Consider the following 6056-nt stretch of genomic DNA (forward strand, 5'->3'; position numbering starts at 1 on the left):
ATTTTTGCATGCAAGCAGTTCTGGCCGTATCTGTATGGCCGGAAATGTCGCATGCGCACTGACCATTATGCTCTGTAGTTCCTCCTCACTTTCATGGAACCATGGGGGTAGATGGCCCGGTGGCTGACGCAGCTGCAGGAATATAACCTGTAGATCGAGTACAGGGCTGGACGGACGCACGCAAATACGGACGCGTTGTTGAGGCGACCCGCGGTGTGCCAAGAGACACGGGCTGAGGAGGCCTGCTCATGTTTCACGGGGGGGGGGGGGCGCTGCCAATAGGCAGCGGCCCCCATGGAACGCCCTGAGATTAACCCCTCTCTGTTGAGAGAGAGTGCCTTGTGTGCACCCATGGGCCCGACGGGATGCTCTTACCAACCCGGTCAAATCCAAGAGGATTCCCTGGCCTGGATGACAAACAGGTGCGACAGGCCCAGCAGCGGGACCCGGATCTGGCGGCTGTGGAGGCGGCCCTGCGGGAGGAAAAGGTCGCCGAACAGGGACCCTGGAGTGGGTTGTACTCCCGGTTGTGTGTAAAGGATGGGGTGGTGCGGGAACTAACCGAAGCTTGGCAGCCGGGGTGCATCTGTGTTCCTGCCCAGGTGCAGCCCCAGCTGCTATGACTGGTGCATGACCACCCACTCAGGGGCCATGATGGGGAACGGCGCACCTGGGAGACCCTGCGTCACCAGTATCTTTGGCCCAAACTGACGCAAGACGTGGCTGCCTGAGTACAGGGCTGCCACGCTTGTCTCCAGTGTGAGCAGAAAGCGGCATGGTATCACGTGTCCCTGAGGCCGTTCCGCGTCAGCTGGGCGAACCAATTGGTTGGGGTCAACCTGCAGGGGCCATTCCCGCGGTCTCACTGAGGCAACTGGTACATTCTCATAGCGGCGGAGTATTTTATGCTCTATCCAGTGGCAGTGGCCATCCCTGATAAGACAGCCCTTGTGGTTGCCCAGGCATTTGTTGAACATTACGTGCTCAAACATGGGATCCCCGAGCGAGTCATTACCGACCAGGGTAGTGAGTTCGAGGCAGAGCTATTTCAGGTGCTGTGCTGGGAGTTCGGAATCCAGAAGGACCGAACCACGGCATACCACTCCCAGGCAAATGGTATGTTGGAGTGCATGAACCAGACCTTAGCCGGAAAGCTCAAAAGTATGGTGGCCGCCAATCAGCAGGATTGGGACGAACACCTCCCCTACGCCCTGTTCGCCTACACCACCACGGTACACATAGCTACTGGACAGATCCCGCTCCTAATGATGTTTGGCCATGAGTCTTGCCTACCGGCAGACCTGGTATTCGGCGTTCCCCCTCCACAACCGGAGGAAGGGAGCCAGACCGTGGAGCACCTGATGGGGACTCTGTGAGTGGCCCGTGGCTGGGCCTACCAACAGGGGGAGGCCACCCATCAGCGGCAAGAGCAGGGCACCCGTCACCGCATGGAGCCCCCCTTCTACTCGGCGGGCTCTAAGGTATGGCTGCATACCCCATACTTAGGGGCTGGACAGGTGGGGAAGCTGATCACCTACTGGCGAGGACCCTGGACTGTGATGCGGCAGATCTCCCCCTGGACCATGCTGATCCAAGGCGGGAAGAGGGGTCAAGAGAAGGTGATTAACGTCTGCCAATAAAAACCCTGGAGAGCGGCCCCGGCGGGGGGGGGGGGGGGGGTGCCCGCCTCTCGGGTGCCCCAAAACCCCGGAACCCCCGCACCCCCCATGCCCCCCATACCCGATGGCTTCACGCCGTACATGGGCCCCGCTGGGCCCGAATTCCCAGTGGACCCCGGCCCAGCAAGGAGGCGACGGGCGCAGCAGCACCTAAACCTCTCTGCTCCTGAGTTTGTTCCCCAGCCAGCTGACACCAGAGGGCAGGAGGAGCCTCTAGACCGCCACAGGGGCCTCGGAAAGCTGAGCCACCACCCACGAAGCCAGCGACTAGAGCCGGGCAGGTCCCACGGACTCCATGGCGCTACCTGGTTGGAGCGACCCAGGCGAGGTGCTCCAGTCAGCCCGAGACGGGGACGGGCACCTCGTGGGGCTATTGTGGTGCCATGGCCACGAAGCAACTCGGCAGCGTCGCGACTCCCCCCTGGCCCCTAGGCTGAGCACACACCCTGAGCACCCACACGCAGTGCACACATGTAGTGTCCTGGCAGGGGATTGCCTGGCACGATGGGTTTTAATCCGAAGGGCCCCTAGGAGTAAAGTCCCACGGTTTCCCGGTGCCAGGAGATTGGCCGACCCTCGAAGGACAGATGACATTGCAGTGCCCCTGAGTTGGCTTAAAATTGTATGGGCGCAAAAAGGTTCACTGGGCCAGCCGCAGTGAGTCATTCACGACATTGTGAGAGGCTGAGAGTGGAATATTAGGCAAGAAGGGTAGACCAGGAGGTCAGAATTAATGAGCACGGGAGAACAATGGGTGGGCGGAGCAGCAGCACTCCCCGTGGCACAAGGTCCAAGTGAGCGGTAATCACAGGTAGGTGCTCGATTGGCCGCGTGGTACGACATCACCCCGGGCCTTTCAAGTTAGGGTCATAAAAAGAGCAGCCCGGGACAACTCTCACTCTCTTGTCTTCAACCTCTGGGCCGCCAAGGCCCACTCCCTGCCGTCCTGCCTCAATCTGCTCGCAGCATCCGTGTGATGCCAGCGAGTGTTGCTAAGAGGCAGTGATAGGTAAAGTTTTCTCTCGTCCTTCTCCCTCCGAATCTCACAGCGTCCGTGCAATGCCGTGAGTACAGCTTCAAGCAGTACGAGTATGTCCCTCAGAGAGGGCGCTAGCACGGGGGGCCCAATCACTTGGTCGGCTCCCAGCGGGCGGAGTGGGCGGGCGTTGTGCCCCACCTGCCTGGCGAGGGCGGTGGGGTGGACGTTGGCCCCCCACAGGTTGTCTAATAAATACTTTTATTTACGTGGATAGATGTTGCACACTCGAAATGAAGGACGTGGGCAGGTGCTTCAAATCGAGGGCAAACACATTTATTGTGGTAAATCTGTAAAATCCAACAGCACGTGTGTCACACAAAGCAAACCTCAACCGAGTCGCCATTAACCACGTGACTGGTGTACAAGTCCGGTTAATCAATAAGCCTGCCAGCCACCCACAGGCATAACTCAGTTATCGCATGCTGGTGTACACACGTGCATTGATGTACTGCACAGCACATAAGGACTTTCACAAAACCACCTTTCTGAACGAGGAAATAATTAAAAGAGTGGTTCATTCCTAATGTGCCAAATAGACACGCGTGTAGAAGACGACCGAAACTTAATTTCTGGTTTCGGCTGAAACCGAAACCAGACCGAAAGTTAATATAATTGAAGTTACCGAACACAAGATTTATGATATATGTCATGATGCAATGCTACTTTAATTAAAAATAAATCTAGAACTAATCATTCAAAGCCTGCAGTAAGAGTCGCTAAATATAAAATCTTTAAGTATTACTTAGTAATTATATCCAAACAAACGAATGTTGTAGTTAAGAAACAACAGTTTTTCCGCATTCAGTCAGACAGGCTGCCATCTGTTGACCGGTCGTATATACATTAGCAGATCATGGTTGCGGCTGTAACCTCGCTCCCAAGTTGCTGCTGCTGACGTGTGTGTGTTTGCAGCCTATTGCATAGGATTGCCTAGCGCCGACTGACCGGCCGATAGGCAAAGTGATAGACGTAGCACTAGCGTGATATTATCAAAATAGATCTTCGGTTGACGAATGATGACCGAAAGTCAATATCAGTTTCGGCCGAAACCACGGGTTTTCATCCGAATGGGCCCTAGCAGGGATGTCCCCCGGTTTCTCGTTGCCAGGAGATTGGCCGACCACCCCCCTCCCCCAAGCCGGATTACATGGCGGCCCCCCTAAAATCAACTTAAAAAGTCGTAGGGGCGCATAGAGCTTTACAGGCTGGCCGCGATGAAGCATACACAACACGGGAGGTAGGGCCTCGAAGGCAAACACTCTACGGGCAGTGCAAACAGTGGGGTGGGGGAAAAAAATCCCTGGGCGCCCTAGGAGGAGCTATTTAAGAGACAGGAAATTACCGGTGATCAGAGATGAGGAACGCAGATACGGGGACAATGGAAAGGGGGGGGGGGAAGAGGGGGGGGAGGATGACGTGATGCCTCCCCCCCCATAATGGCCAGAGCGTTCAAAACTCGGCAGGTAAAGCGCTCGATTGGCCGCGCAGGATGACATCATGTCACCCGGGGATTAACGGGCTCTGAGAGGATAAGAGGGGAGGGAGTAGAGCGAATTTGAATCAGAGTTCTCCTGCGACCGTCGAGAATCTCAGCCGCTCGCAGCGTCCGTGTGACGCCTGCCGGGTGTAGCTGCGAACCGTCTGCCAGGCAGAGTCTTCGTTGTCCAGCGTCCTCCCCAACTCCCACCGTGTCCGTGCGACGCCGTGTCTGCGAGGTGAGTGATCGTTCAGTTGGTCGATTCAGCCCAGTTCGCTCGTTAGATCTAGCCTGAGATAGTCGCACATCACGAAGGGTGGGAAATAAGAGGCTATAGGGTGTCCGCTTGGGCCATAAATAGGGGTTCACTATTCACGCCAGGAATAAAACCTGAGTACAGAATGATGGTTGACGCGTTGTGGGTGTGTGTGTGAAGAGTGGCGGAACAACGATTGGCGCACTGCGGTGTGTGGGTGATACAAATCGGTGGGCGTGGGTGATACAAATCGGTGGGCGTGGGTGATATAAATCAGTGTGTGTGGGTGATATAAATCAGTGTGTGTATGATGCGCGCGCATATTAAAATATAAACGGTCGCCCACGCCAGCACGTGTACGTGCGAGAACCGCAGTATGAATGGCGACACATCGGCTTCGCCTTCAACCCGCGGGGAGAGCGCGGACACACACACACACGTGTATTGCGCAATCAGCGCGGGCAGGTGGAACGCCGCGAGTGCGGACGTGCGTGTTGTGGAGTGAAGAGTGCCCATAGGGGCGCACGCGTAGTAATAATCCCAGGGCGGTGGTGAGCCAGCCTCACGCATGACTCTCCAAAAGGGTGCTGGCGGTGGCCCGGCGAAAAGCTCCGGCGGGGAGGGGGGGAGGTGAACGTCAGCCCCCACACCTGCTTAAATCATCGTCACTATCCATGGGCAGATTTCGTCATTTGTTTCCACTTTCTTCACTGTCTTGGAGTGACAATATCATATATGTCAACTCATACGTTTTACCCGTGTTCTTGTACAGGGAAATTTTATTTTCAGGTCCATACGGCATACAATCCGTTTCAGTACGGGCAACATTTTTTGTCTATTTGTGTTTCTCCCTTGTGATTGGACTTTGTAGGATGAACTTTGAGAGTTATAGGGAACGGGGTGAACAATAACGTCTGAATTGGTTTGTTCCAAGGAAGTCACTGATAAGGCGTTGACAGGTTTGCAATATACTCAAATTTCAACGTAACCTCGTATTGGTCAAATATTGCCGATTGTATTCTCCACAACGACGTGGAACAATTATCTGTAGTTGCGTACTACAGATACAGTGAGAAAGCTGGTGGTCTAAACAACATGGATGGCGCACGCATGCACACACTTTCAGTTCTGCTGAGCTGGCGATATGGACAAGGCTGTCGGTTCACGCGGTTTGTGCTGGAGTCCTTCCAACACGAATCGATTCCTGAGAGCCCCCGTTTAAGGCGAGTTTCGAAACTGATTATCGTGTTGGCCTGAATCGAACAGAATCCAGCCACGTCATTGATTCCAAACCTTGAATTCTAAAAGACAATCGTTTTTTTATTCATAAAGTAAACTAATTTTAATGAACGGTGATAGGTATGAATTGTGATTATTCATGGGTTGGAATTTCATAAATTAGATTTTTATTGTGATTATTTATGTTATTTTCATGTTTTTGCTGTATTTTTTTTAGTATGCAGTAGAGTATTTATATGTATCTGAATGGTTTAACATTCAGGTACCACAAAAGTATTCAGATCCGTCATTTACATGTTTATTCTTCTGTACATGGGTTCGTTTTAATCGGGTAGTCGTTCGTGCATTGTTCGTGCTGTATTAATA

This window comes from Petromyzon marinus, chromosome 22 (genome assembly GCF_048934315.1).
Source record: "Petromyzon marinus isolate PM22_M1 ecotype Great Lakes invasive population chromosome 22, UKy_Petmar_22M1.pri1.0, whole genome shotgun sequence".
Lineage (NCBI taxonomy): Eukaryota > Metazoa > Chordata > Hyperoartia > Petromyzontiformes > Petromyzontidae > Petromyzon > Petromyzon marinus.